Raw genomic sequence first — 15005 nt, forward strand, 5'->3', positions numbered from 1 at the left:
AGAAAGAAGGGGTAAAACAGGAGTGTGTGGATGAAGTTTTAAATACTGTGAGTAAAAGGTTAAGTGAAAACGAGAAAAATATATGTGAAAGCGATATAATTATCGAAGAAATAAAAGAAGCAATAAAACAGACAAAAAAGAACAAAAGCCCAGGCTCAGATGGCTTAACGCATGAGTTTTATAAGACCTTTGAAGAGATTGTAGCGCCAATATTGTTGAAGGTTTATAGGAGTATGGAAGAGAGAGGGGAAATGCCAGAATCTATGGGGTTAGGAATAATTACAGTACTATATAAAAATAAAGGAAGTCCACATAAGCTAGGAAATTACAGACCATTAAGTCTTCTAAACACAGATTATAAAATATTGACAAAAGTGCTGGCAGATAAAAGAGGTAGTAGGGTCAATAGTATCATTAAGCCAAGCCTATAGCATAAAGGGTAGAGATATTACAGATACAATTTGCACAATAAGGGACATAGTAGAAGGGATGGGGAAAGATGGGAAAGGGGGATTGGTTTTATCTATAGACTTAAGGCATTTGACAGGGTGGAACATAGCTTTATAGAACAGACAATGGGGAGATTTGGGTTTGGAGAGAGGATGCAAAAGTGGATAAAATTAATATATGGAAATGCTAAAAGTTGTGTTAAAGTTAATGGGGTGTTAACTGACCCCTTCCCTTTAGAGAGGTCAGTAAGGCAAGGTTGTCCGTTGTCTGCAATATTATATTCAATAACAGCTGAGCCACTGGCGACACTTATAAAAAAAGATAAGGAAATAAAAGGTATTCAAATACCAAAGGGGGGATTGAGTGTAATACACCAATATGCAGATGATACAACTTTTACAGTTAGGGATATAGAGAGTATAAATAAAATAAGAAAACAGATAGAAAAATATGGGGAAGCATCAGGTGCAAAAATAAATGTGGATAAATCTGAAATAATGAGTATAGGAGGAGTAAGGGTTGAAGGGTTAGATATTCCATTCAGAATAACGAAAGATTTTATAAAAATTTTAGGGGTAAACGTAGGAGAGAATGCCATAGAGGCAAGGGATGCAACATGGTCAGGGGTGCTAAACAAAATCAAGCAAGTGTTACAGTATTGGAGACTAAGGGAATTAAGACTAAGAGGGAAAGTTGTGGTGGTTAATTCTTTATTGTTATCCAAATGTAATTATGTGTTGGGAGCAATTGATTTACCAGACTGGGTGTTAAATGGAATAAAAGAGGCTGTGAATAATTTTGTATGGGGTGGGAAAAGAGCAAAAATATCAGCAAACACATTAATAGCAGATTATAGTGAGGGGGGATTAAAATTGGTAGATTTAGATGTGAAAAGGAAGGCAATAAGAGTTAAGACAGTAAAAAAATATGTATGTGGTAAAGCAGAATATGGTTGGAAGGGGTATATGAGAAAATATTTAAATGAAAGTGGTGGATGTGGTGATGGAGTGTTTATGGTTTTAAAAAAGCCAATGATTGAAAAATTGCCGTTGTTTTACCAAGAAGTGTTTACTGCATGGGCTGAATTTGTGATAAATGTAAACTATGAATGTGAAAACATAAATCAAATACACAATCAGCCAATTTTTATGAACCCAAGAATAAGGAGGGGAGGGAAAATGCTCTACAACAGACTGTTCATGAGAGCAGGGGTAAGGAAAGTAAAGGATTTGGTGTATGAATATGTAAAGGGTTTCTTACCAAATAGGGCAATATATGATTCTGTGGTGGGGTGGGATGAAAAAATTGACAAAGCAAAAGTGGATGGTGAGTGTGAAAACATTAAAACAAGCCTGCCTGAAAAGTGGGTAGAAGGGATTGAAAGAGAAACTGTTAAAGTGGGAGATTGGGGAATGCCTGAAATGTATATTGTGGAAAATGGGAGAAAAAAGTTTTTGATGGAGATAAATGTGAAAACTATATACAAAATTATGGTCAGAAAGGAAATCAAAGTGCCTGTATCAGAGGCGGTATGGCCAAGACTCTTTCCTGATATGAAGGTAAAGACAATATGGAGAAACTTAAATGTCAAATACAATGGACTGGACTTTGAGAATTTGGACTTTAAGCTACGACACAACAGAATTTATACAAAGGTGGTAATTCATCAAATGAACAAAAATGTGAGTAGAGAATGTGATATATGTGAGACAGAGGCTGAAACTTTGATGCACATTTTCTTTGAGTGCAAAGAACTTGAGGAGTTTCATGCAAAAATGAAAAAACTGATAAAAGATGGAATAGGCAAGGAGTTTGCAGAGGATGAGTGGAAAAAAATGTTTTTATTTGGAGAACGTATAAATTATAAGGATAGAAAGGTGAATTTTTGGAATTTGATTTTGAGTAATGCAAGATGTGCAATATGGGTGAGGAGGAATATGGCATACTTTGAGAGAAAGAAAGTAGATGTGATTGGAATTTTCAAGAGTATTGTTAGAAAGAGTGTGTATATAATGTGGAAATACCTAAGCAAAGAAGAATTTGAAAAAGCATTTGTAAAAGAAAATGGATTTATAAGTACAACTGAAGGGTTAAGTTTAACATTTTGAAAAAACAAGGTTACGTTAAAGTTAGGCAATTAGTTTTGGTTTGGGTTTGAGTGAAGTAATGTGATTAAATTTCAAAGTTGATGCTGTATATGTTACATATAATTAACATGTAATACGTTTGAAAGTGAATTGTTGGAAATATGATTTATGTTATTATTATTTTTAAGTACTTTTTGATAATAAAAAAAAAAAAAATGCCCGATCTCGTCTGATCTCGGAAGCTAAGCAGGTTTGGGCCTGGTTAGTACTTGGATGGGAGACCGCCTGGGAATACCAGGTGCTGTAAGCTTTTTGGAAATTTTTCACTTAGTATATAATAATTTTGCCAAAAAATAGAGTCAATGCCGATCTCTGAATATTAGCAGGTTTGGGCCTGGTTAGTACATGGATGGGAGACTGCCTGGGAATACCAGGTGCTGTAAGCTTTTTGGACATTTTTCACTTAGTATATAATAATTTTGCCAAAAAATAGAGTCAATGCCGATCTCTGAATATTTGCAGGTTTGGGCCTGGTTAGTACATGGATGGGAGACTGCCTGGGAATACCAGGTGCTTTAATCTTTTTGGAAAATTTCACGAATTATATAATAATCTTTCATTAAAAAAAAAAAAAAAAAAGAGTCAATGCCCGATCTCTGAATCTTAGCAGGTTTAGGTCCGGTTAGTACTTTTATGAGAGACTGCCTAGGAATACCAGGTGCTTTAAGCTTTTGGGTTTTCTTTCCTACTTATATAATGTACTGGCGATAAGATTGGCTGTTCTTTAAATAGCCCTCTCTTCAATCAATCAATCAATCACCTTTATTTATATAGTGCTTTAAACAAAATACATTGCGTCAAAGCACTGAACAACATTCATTTGGAAAACAGTGTCTCAATAATGCAAAATGATAGTTAAAGGCAGTTCATCATTGAATTCAGCTATGTCATCTCTGTTCAGTTGAAATAGTGTCTGTTTTTATTTGCAATCAAGTCAATGATATCGCTGTAGATGAAGTGACCCCAACTAAGCAAGCCAGAGGCGACAGCGGCAAGGAACCGAAACTCCATCGGTGACAGAATGGAGAAAAAAACCTTGGGAGAAACCAGGCTCAGTTGGGGGGTCAGTTCTCCTCTGACCAGACGAAAACCAGTAGTTCAATTCCAGGCTGCAGCAAAGTCAGATTGTGCAGAAGAATCATCTGTTTCCTGTGGTCTTGTCCTGGTGCTCCTCTGAGACAAGGTCTTTACAGGGGATCTGTATCTGGGGCTCTAGTTGTCCTGGTCTCCGCTGTCTTTCAGGGCAGTAGAGGTCCTTTCTAGGTGCTGATCCACCATCTGGTCTGGATACGTACTGGATCCGGGTGACTGCAGTGACCCTCTGATCTGGACACAGACTGGATCTCGTGGCCACGGTGACCTCGGAACAAGAGAGAAACAGACAAATATTAGCGTAGATGCCATTCTTCTAATGATGTAGAAAGTACGGTGTTATGTGAAGTGTTTCCGGTTCCGGTTTACCTAATTAATGCAGCCTAAAAATCCTTTAACGGATTTGGATATTAAAAGCATATTAGTATGTTATGTGTATGCCAGGTTAAAGAGATGGGTCTTTAATCTAGATTTAAACTGCAAGAGTGTGTCTGCCTCCCGAACAATGTTAGGTAGGTTATTCCAGAGTTTAGGCGCCAAATAGGAAAAGGATCTGCCGCCCGCAGTTGATTTTGATATTCTAGGTATTATCAAATTGCCTGAGTTTTGAGAACGTAGCGGACGTAGAGGAGTATAATGTAAAAGGAGCTCATTCAAATACTGAGGTGCTAAACCATTCAGGGCTTTATAAGTAATAAGCAATATTTTAAAATCTATACGATGTTTGATAGGGAGCCAGTGCAGTGTGGACAGGACCGGGCTAATATGGTCATACTTCCTGGTTCTAGTAAGAACTCTTGCTGCTGCATTTTGGACTAGCTGTAGTTTGTTTACCAAGCGTGCAGAACAACCACCCAATAAATCATTACAATAGTCTAACCTTGAAGTCATAAATGCATGGATTAACATTTCTGCATTTGACATTGAGAGCATAGGCCGTAATTTAGATATATTTTTGAGATGGAAAAATGCAGTTTTACAAATGCTAGAAACGTGTCTTTCTAAGGAAAGATTGCGATCAAGTAGCACACCTAGGTTCCTAACTGATGACGAAGAATTGACAGAGCAACCATCAAGTCTTAGACAGTGTTCTAGGTTATTACAAGCAGAGTTTTTAGGCCCTATGATTAACACCTCTGTTTTTTCTGAATTTAGCAGTAAGAAATTACTCGTCATCCAATTTTTTATATCGACTATGCATTCCATTCGTTTTTCAAATTGGTGTGTTTCACCAGGCTGCGAGGAAATATAGAGCTGCGTATCATCAGCATAACAGTGAAAGCTAACACCATGTTTCCTGATGATATCTCCCAAGGGTAGCATATAAAGCGTGAAGAGTAGCGGCCCTAGTACTGAGCCTTGAGGTACTCCATACTGCACTTGTGATCGATATGATACATCTTCATTCACTGCTACGAACTGATGGCGGTCATATAAGTACGATTTAAACCATGCTAATGCACTTCCACTGATGCCAACAAAGTGTTCAAGTCTGTGCAAAAGAATGTTGTGGTCAATTGTGTCAAACGCAGCACTAAGATCCAATAAAACTAATAGAGAGATACACCCACGATCAGATGATAAGAGCAGATCATTTGTAACTCTAAGGAGAGCAGTCTCAGTACTATGATACGGTCTAAATCCTGACTGGAAATCCTCACATATACCATTATTCTCTAAGAAGGAATATAATTGTGAGGATACCACCTTTTCTAGTATCTTGGACAGAAAAGGGAGATTCGAGATTGGTCTATAACTAACAAGTTCTCTGGGGTCAAGTTGTGGCTTTTTTATGAGAGGCTTAATAACAGCTAGTTTGAAGGTTTTGGGGACATATCCTAATGACAATGAGGAATTAATAATAGTCAGAAGAGGACCTATGACTTCTGGAAGCACCTCTTTTAAGAGCTTAGATGGTATAGGGTCTAACATACATGTTGTTGGTTTAAATGATTTAACAAGTTTATACAATTCTTCCTCTCCTATAGTAGAGAATGAGTGGAACTGTTCCTCAGGGGTCTATAGTGCACTGTCTGATGTGATACGGTAGCTGACGGCTGAATGGTTGCAATTTTATCTCTAATAGTATCGATTTTAGAAGTAAAGTAGTTCATAAAGTCATTACTGTTGTGGTGTTGGGAAATGTCAACACTTGTTGAGGCTTTATTTTTCGTTAATTTAGCCACTGTATTGAATAAATACCTGGGGTTATGTTTGTTTTCTTCTAAAAGAGAAGAAAAGTAATCAGATCTAGCAGGTTTTAATGCTTTTCTATAGGATATGCTACTTTCCCGCCAAGCAATACGAAATACCTCTAGTTTTGTTTTCCTCCAGCTGCGCTCCATTTTTCGGGCTGCTCTCTTTAGGGTGCGAGTATGCTCATTATACCATGGTGTCAAACTGTTTTCCTTAACCTTCCTTAAGCGTAAAGGAGCAACTGCCATATTGCATTTGTTTTTTATTTGTTGAACCTCAATTAAATTGTTAACCTTAACTTGGTTTGGACATTTTTTGTATTTTCTAGTTCGGGGAACAGACACAGTCTCTATAGTGTGATATCTAGGTGAAAGAGTCTGTATGTGCTGAGAATTAACTGACCTCTGTGACGGGAGGCAGCTAGCAGACGGTCGGTTTAGCCAGTCTGTCTGCTTCCTGACCTGGGCCCCAGTTAGTCAAGTATAAACACTAAGACTATTTGCCATATTTCTAGACAGAAGAGCAGCACCACTTCTTCAGCAGCACTCTTTGCAGCAGACTTCGCTTACGGCCATACCAACCTGAGCACGCCCTAGTGGAAGCAGGAAGTGGTACAGCTTGCAGGAGGATATCAAACAACAAGTGTGGAGAGTTGAAAATTGGAAACTGAAGTTAAAAACAACCTTTTTAAAAAAAGGGGAACTGGTCTGCTTTAAAGTCATTTAAAGTCATTTTAATGCTTTAATGCTGTTTGGGGATAAATACTTTCTACACTGAGAAGGCTACAACACGGTGTGACAAATGGAGAATGCAAAAGGACAGGAGAAAAGGAACACAAGAGAAATGGACGGAGAGCTGAGTCTAAGAAAAAGGCATTATGAAAAGAGGCTCACAGTGTTGGTGGAAATAGAAGGAGAAGATAGACTAACAATGATGGAGATACTGAAGAAAGTGAGAGAAGAATGTGGAGTGGTGATCGGATGTAGATTCAAAACACCAAAAGAATACGAGTTGACAATGGAGGAGGAAAAAGGAAAGGAGAAATTGTTGGATGGGCTTAAGATAAAGAATAGTCGGGTGATGGCGAAAGAGGTGGGCTGTATGGAGATGGTGGTCTCGTTCCTTGGGTTACCAACATACATACAGGATGAGGAGATACTTAAAAAGCTGTCTGAATGGGGAGTTAAAGCAACCTCAAGTGTGAGAAGGAGAATGTGGCCGGGGACGGATATCGCTGATGGAACAAGATTTTTAAAGGTAAAGTTCAATGAGGTGGTAAAATCACTGCCGTATTCAACGAAGTTTGAGACATTAGGAGGGACGGAGCACTTCAGGGTAATACATGATAGGCAAGTGAAAGTCTGTCGCCTGTGCATTCAGCCAGGTCATATTGTAAGAGACTGTCCAAGCTTCAGCTGTTTTAAGTGTCAAAGGCAAGGTCATTACGCGAGAGAGTGCAAGGAAGAGAACTGCAAAATGTGCAATATGCGACCTGGATTATGTGTGTGTGAAACCCCAGCAGAGATAGGTGAGAGAAACAGCAATGGGGAGGATTCGGATCAGTATGAGGTGGATGAGGAGGTGGAGATCGAAGGAGAGGTAGGTGAAATGACTGGACAAGAAGAGAGAAGGGATGCATGGAGTTGGGAAGAAAGAACAACGGAATGGAGAGCGATTGTGGATGTGAGTGATCAAGAGGAGGAGGCTGCAGGGAGGAGATGGAGAGAGAGAGAGAAAAAAAAGGAAGAGAGGGAAGCGGAACCTGGAAAAAAGATGGAAAGGAACATCTTGGAGTGTGAAGACAGAGAAGGGGAAGGAGTGAAAGCTGATGGCAAGAGTCAGGAGGGTGACAATGTGAAAAGGCTAGAAGAAAAGTTGCAGGTGGAGAGCGCTGGAGGGAAGAGAGAGGTGCAAGAAAGTCTGGTGACAATTGACGACGAGGACATGGACACAAGTAAAGGGGAAAGGGTGCAGAAGAAAAGAAAGAAGAAAGAAATAGAGGAGCATACGGCAGAAAGTAAGTGTCTGGAATTAACAAAATGAGGATGATTCTTTTAAAAATGACGATACTTGCTATGTGGGGCTTTATGAACATTGCCTGTTTGAATAGCAATGGATTAAGAGATGAAAATAAGTTTGAGAAGGTCAAGGGATTGTTAAAAGCTGAAGTATTCTGTTTGCAAGAAACACATTGGTCTGATGATATAATGGACAACATAAGGAAGAGGTGGGAAGGGGAAATTTTTGTGAATCATGGGAATGCAAAATCCTGTGGTGTGGCAACTCTTATAAAAGGAGATATATTGAATAATGTGAAGCAAGTATACAAGGATGGTAATGGGAGACTGTTAGTGACTGAATTTGTGTTTCAAAATGAATGTTTCAGGCTGATAAACATTTATGCACCTAACATAGAAAACGAAAGAAAAGAAATCTTTAAAGAAATTAAGCCGTTATGTAAAGGCAACTATATTGTAGTTGGGGATTCCAATGTATGGTGCACGAGACTGGATGCATCAAGTAGTGCAAACTTTAAATCAGATGCATCCAGGAAATATCTAACTGAATGGATGCAAAATGAGGACATAGTAGATGTATGGAGGGAAGAAAATCCCTACAAAAAAAGACTTCTCTAGAAGACAATTGGTGATGGGTGTTTTGAAACAGAGCAGAATAGATTTATGTTTAACCAAAAGGGAAATGTTGAAATATGTAAAGAATGTGAAATATAAGTTTGTGGGAATAAGTGATCATGCTATGATGATGGTTAAGATGGATGTAAACGAGGTGGAGAGGGGGGGAGGAATGTGGTGTTTGAATGCAGACTTGCTAAAAGAAGAGACATACAAAGAAAATATAAAAAAATGTATAGATTATGAAATGCAAAATGCGTTATTTGATGAAAATGTATGTGAGTGGTGGGAAAAAATGAAAGGGACAATTAAAAAAAGAAGTATTAGATATGCAAAACAAAGGGATTTTATGAGGAGGAGTAAAATTGAGGATATGCAAAATGAACTGAAGAGGGAAGCAGAAAAAATAGAAGGTAATCCTGAGCAAGACAAAGAACGCTTTATGCAAATAAAAGCAGAAATAGAAGAGTATGAAAAAGAAAAAAGTAAGGGTGCAATAATAAGGAGTAGAGCACCGTATGCGAGGGAGAAAGAAGAAAAGAAGCACGAAGTTCTTTCTAAACTTAGAAAAGAAAAAACAGAGGAAAAAGCATATAACAGAGCTGGAAAATGAAAAAGATGAGAAGATTACTGATTATGTGGGGATAATAAGAGAAGTAGAAATATTTTATAAAAAGCTATTTAAGAAAGAAGGGGTAAAACAGGAGTGTGTGGATGAAGTTTTAAATACTGTGAGTAAAAGGTTAAGTGAAAACGAGAAAAATATATGTGAAAGCGATATAATTATCGAAGAAATAAAAGAAGCAATAAAACAGACAAAAAAGAACAAAAGCCCAGGCTCAGATGGCTTAACGCATGAGTTTTATAAGACCTTTGAAGAGATTGTAGCGCCAATATTGTTGAAGGTTTATAGGAGTATGGAAGAGAGAGGGGAAATGCCAGAATCTATGGGGTTAGGAATAATTACAGTACTATATAAAAATAAAGGAAGTCCACATAAGCTAGGAAATTACAGACCATTAAGTCTTCTAAACACAGATTATAAAATATTGACAAAAGTGCTGGCAGATAAAAGAGGTAGTAGGGTCAATAGTATCATTAAGCCAAGCCTATAGCATAAAGGGTAGAGATATTACAGATACAATTTGCACAATAAGGGACATAGTAGAAGGGATGGGGAAAGATGGGAAAGGGGGATTGGTTTTATCTATAGACTTAAGGCATTTGACAGGGTGGAACATAGCTTTATAGAACAGACAATGGGGAGATTTGGGTTTGGAGAGAGGATGCAAAAGTGGATAAAATTAATATATGGAAATGCTAAAAGTTGTGTTAAAGTTAATGGGGTGTTAACTGACCCCTTCCCTTTAGAGAGGTCAGTAAGGCAAGGTTGTCCGTTGTCTGCAATATTATATTCAATAACAGCTGAGCCACTGGCGACACTTATAAAAAAAGATAAGGAAATAAAAGGTATTCAAATACCAAAGGGGGGATTGAGTGTAATACACCAATATGCAGATGATACAACTTTTACAGTTAGGGATATAGAGAGTATAAATAAAATAAGAAAACAGATAGAAAAATATGGGGAAGCATCAGGTGCAAAAATAAATGTGGATAAATCTGAAATAATGAGTATAGGAGGAGTAAGGGTTGAAGGGTTAGATATTCCATTCAGAATAACGAAAGATTTTATAAAAATTTTAGGGGTAAACGTAGGAGAGAATGCCATAGAGGCAAGGGATGCAACATGGTCAGGGGTGCTAAACAAAATCAAGCAAGTGTTACAGTATTGGAGACTAAGGGAATTAAGACTAAGAGGGAAAGTTGTGGTGGTTAATTCTTTATTGTTATCCAAATGTAATTATGTGTTGGGAGCAATTGATTTACCAGACTGGGTGTTAAATGGAATAAAAGAGGCTGTGAATAATTTTGTATGGGGTGGGAAAAGAGCAAAAATATCAGCAAACACATTAATAGCAGATTATAGTGAGGGGGGATTAAAATTGGTAGATTTAGATGTGAAAAGGAAGGCAATAAGAGTTAAGACAGTAAAAAAATATGTATGTGGTAAAGCAGAATATGGTTGGAAGGGGTATATGAGAAAATATTTAAATGAAAGTGGTGGATGTGGTGATGGAGTGTTTATGGTTTTAAAAAAGCCAATGATTGAAAAATTGCCGTTGTTTTACCAAGAAGTGTTTACTGCATGGGCTGAATTTGTGATAAATGTAAACTATGAATGTGAAAACATAAATCAAATACACAATCAGCCAATTTTTATGAACCCAAGAATAAGGAGGGGAGGGAAAATGCTCTACAACAGACTGTTCATGAGAGCAGGGGTAAGGAAAGTAAAGGATTTGGTGTATGAATATGTAAAGGGTTTCTTACCAAATAGGGCAATATATGATTCTGTGGTGGGGTGGGATGAAAAAATTGACAAAGCAAAAGTGGATGGTGAGTGTGAAAACATTAAAACAAGCCTGCCTGAAAAGTGGGTAGAAGGGATTGAAAGAGAAACTGTTAAAGTGGGAGATTGGGGAATGCCTGAAATGTATATTGTGGAAAATGGGAGAAAAAAGTTTTTGATGGAGATAAATGTGAAAACTATATACAAAATTATGGTCAGAAAGGAAATCAAAGTGCCTGTATCAGAGGCGGTATGGCCAAGACTCTTTCCTGATATGAAGGTAAAGACAATATGGAGAAACTTAAATGTCAAATACAATGGACTGGACTTTGAGAATTTGGACTTTAAGCTACGACACAACAGAATTTATACAAAGGTGGTAATTCATCAAATGAACAAAAATGTGAGTAGAGAATGTGATATATGTGAGACAGAGGCTGAAACTTTGATGCACATTTTCTTTGAGTGCAAAGAACTTGAGGAGTTTCATGCAAAAATGAAAAAACTGATAAAAGATGGAATAGGCAAGGAGTTTGCAGAGGATGAGTGGAAAAAAATGTTTTTATTTGGAGAACGTATAAATTATAAGGATAGAAAGGTGAATTTTTGGAATTTGATTTTGAGTAATGCAAGATGTGCAATATGGGTGAGGAGGAATATGGCATACTTTGAGAGAAAGAAAGTAGATGTGATTGGAATTTTCAAGAGTATTGTTAGAAAGAGTGTGTATATAATGTGGAAATACCTAAGCAAAGAAGAATTTGAAAAAGCATTTGTAAAAGAAAATGGATTTATAAGTACAACTGAAGGGTTAAGTTTAACATTTTGAAAAAACAAGGTTACGTTAAAGTTAGGCAATTAGTTTTGGTTTGGGTTTGAGTGAAGTAATGTGATTAAATTTCAAAGTTGATGCTGTATATGTTACATATAATTAACATGTAATACGTTTGAAAGTGAATTGTTGGAAATATGATTTATGTTATTATTATTTTTAAGTACTTTTTGATAATAAAAAAAAAAAAAATGCCCGATCTCGTCTGATCTCGGAAGCTAAGCAGGTTTGGGCCTGGTTAGTACTTGGATGGGAGACCGCCTGGGAATACCAGGTGCTGTAAGCTTTTTGGAAATTTTTCACTTAGTATATAATAATTTTGCCAAAAAATAGAGTCAATGCCGATCTCTGAATATTAGCAGGTTTGGGCCTGGTTAGTACATGGATGGGAGACTGCCTGGGAATACCAGGTGCTGTAAGCTTTTTGGACATTTTTCACTTAGTATATAATAATTTTGCCAAAAAATAGAGTCAATGCCGATCTCTGAATATTTGCAGGTTTGGGCCTGGTTAGTACATGGATGGGAGACTGCCTGGGAATACCAGGTGCTTTAATCTTTTTGGAAAATTTCACGAATTATATAATAATCTTTCATTAAAAAAAAAAAAAAAAAAGAGTCAATGCCCGATCTCTGAATCTTAGCAGGTTTAGGTCCGGTTAGTACTTTTATGAGAGACTGCCTAGGAATACCAGGTGCTTTAAGCTTTTGGGTTTTCTTTCCTACTTATATAATGTACTGGCGATAAGATTGGCTGTTCTTTAAATAGCCCTCTCTTCAATCAATCAATCAATCACCTTTATTTATATAGTGCTTTAAACAAAATACATTGCGTCAAAGCACTGAACAACATTCATTTGGAAAACAGTGTCTCAATAATGCAAAATGATAGTTAAAGGCAGTTCATCATTGAATTCAGCTATGTCATCTCTGTTCAGTTGAAATAGTGTCTGTTTTTATTTGCAATCAAGTCAATGATATCGCTGTAGATGAAGTGACCCCAACTAAGCAAGCCAGAGGCGACAGCGGCAAGGAACCGAAACTCCATCGGTGACAGAATGGAGAAAAAAACCTTGGGAGAAACCAGGCTCAGTTGGGGGGTCAGTTCTCCTCTGACCAGACGAAAACCAGTAGTTCAATTCCAGGCTGCAGCAAAGTCAGATTGTGCAGAAGAATCATCTGTTTCCTGTGGTCTTGTCCTGGTGCTCCTCTGAGACAAGGTCTTTACAGGGGATCTGTATCTGGGGCTCTAGTTGTCCTGGTCTCCGCTGTCTTTCAGGGCAGTAGAGGTCCTTTCTAGGTGCTGATCCACCATCTGGTCTGGATACGTACTGGATCCGGGTGACTGCAGTGACCCTCTGATCTGGACACAGACTGGATCTCGTGGCCACGGTGACCTCGGAACAAGAGAGAAACAGACAAATATTAGCGTAGATGCCATTCTTCTAATGATGTAGAAAGTACGGTGTTATGTGAAGTGTTTCCGGTTCCGGTTTACCTAATTAATGCAGCCTAAAAATCCTTTAACGGATTTGGATATTAAAAGCATATTAGTATGTTATGTGTATGCCAGGTTAAAGAGATGGGTCTTTAATCTAGATTTAAACTGCAAGAGTGTGTCTGCCTCCCGAACAATGTTAGGTAGGTTATTCCAGAGTTTAGGCGCCAAATAGGAAAAGGATCTGCCGCCCGCAGTTGATTTTGATATTCTAGGTATTATCAAATTGCCTGAGTTTTGAGAACGTAGCGGACGTAGAGGAGTATAATGTAAAAGGAGCTCATTCAAATACCGAGGTGCTAAACCATTCAGGGCTATATAAGTAATAAGCAATATTTTAAAATCTATACGATGTTTGATAGGGAGCCAGTGCAGTGTGGACAGGACCGGGCTAATATGGCCATACTTCCTGGTTCTAGTAAGAACTCTTGCTGCTGCATTTTGGACTAGCTGTAGTTTGTTTACCAAGCGTGCAGAACAACCACCCAATAAAGCATTACAATAGTCTAACCTTGAAGTCATAAATGCATGGATTAACATTTCTGCATTTGACATTGAGAGCATAGGCCGTAATTTAGATATATTTTTGAGATGGAAAAATGCAGTTTTACAAATGCTAGAAACGTGTCTTTCTAAGGAAAGATTGCGATCAAGTAGCACACCTAGGTTCCTAACTGATGACGAAGAATTGACAGAGCAACCATCAAGTCTTAGACAGTGTTCTAGGTTATTACAAGCAGAGTTTTTAGGCCCTATGATTAACACCTCTGTTTTTTCTGAATTTAGCAGTAAGAAATTACTCGTCATCCAATTTTTTATATCGACTATGCATTCCATTAGTTTTTCAAATTGGTGTGTTTCACCAGGCTGCGAGGAAATATAGAGCTGCGTATCATCAGCATAACAGTGAAAGCTAACACCATGTTTCCTGATGATATCTCCCAAGGGTAACATATAAAGCGTGAAGAGTAGCGGCCCTAGTACTGAGCCTTGAGGTACTCCATACTGCACTTGTGATCGATATGATACATCTTCATTCACTGCTACGAACTGATGGCGGTCATATAAGTACGATTTAAACCATGCTAATGCACTTCCACTGATGCCAACAAAGTGTTCAAGTCTATGCAAAAGAATGTTGTGGTCAATTGTGTCAAACGCAGCACTAAGATCCAATAAAACTAATAGAGAGATACACCCACGATCAGATGATAAGAGCAGATCATTTGTAACTCTAAGGAGAGCAGTCTCAGTACTATGATACGGTCTAAATCCTGACTGGAAATCCTCACATATACCATTATTCTCTAAGAAGCAATATAATTGTGAGGATACCACCTTTTCTAGTATCTTGGACAGAAAAGGGAGATTCGAGATTGGTCTATAACTAACAAGTTCTCTGGGGTCAAGTTGTGGCTTTTTTATGAGAGGCTTAATAACAGCCAGTTTGAAGGTTTTGGGGACATATCCTAATGACAATGAGGAATTAATAATAGTCAGAAGAGGACCTATGACTTCTGGAAGCACCTCTTTTAAGAGCTTAGATGGTATAGGGTCTAACATACATGTTGTTGGTTTAAATGATTTAACAAGTTTATACAATTCTTCCTCTCCTATAGTAGAGAATGAGTGGAACTGTTCCTCAGGGGGTCTATAGTGCACTGTCTGATGTGATACGGTAGCTGACGGCTGAATGGTTGCAATTTTATCTCTAATAGTATCGATTTTAGAAGTAAAGTAGTTCA

This window comes from Carassius gibelio, chromosome B22 (genome assembly GCF_023724105.1).
Source record: "Carassius gibelio isolate Cgi1373 ecotype wild population from Czech Republic chromosome B22, carGib1.2-hapl.c, whole genome shotgun sequence".
NCBI lineage: Eukaryota > Metazoa > Chordata > Actinopteri > Cypriniformes > Cyprinidae > Carassius > Carassius gibelio.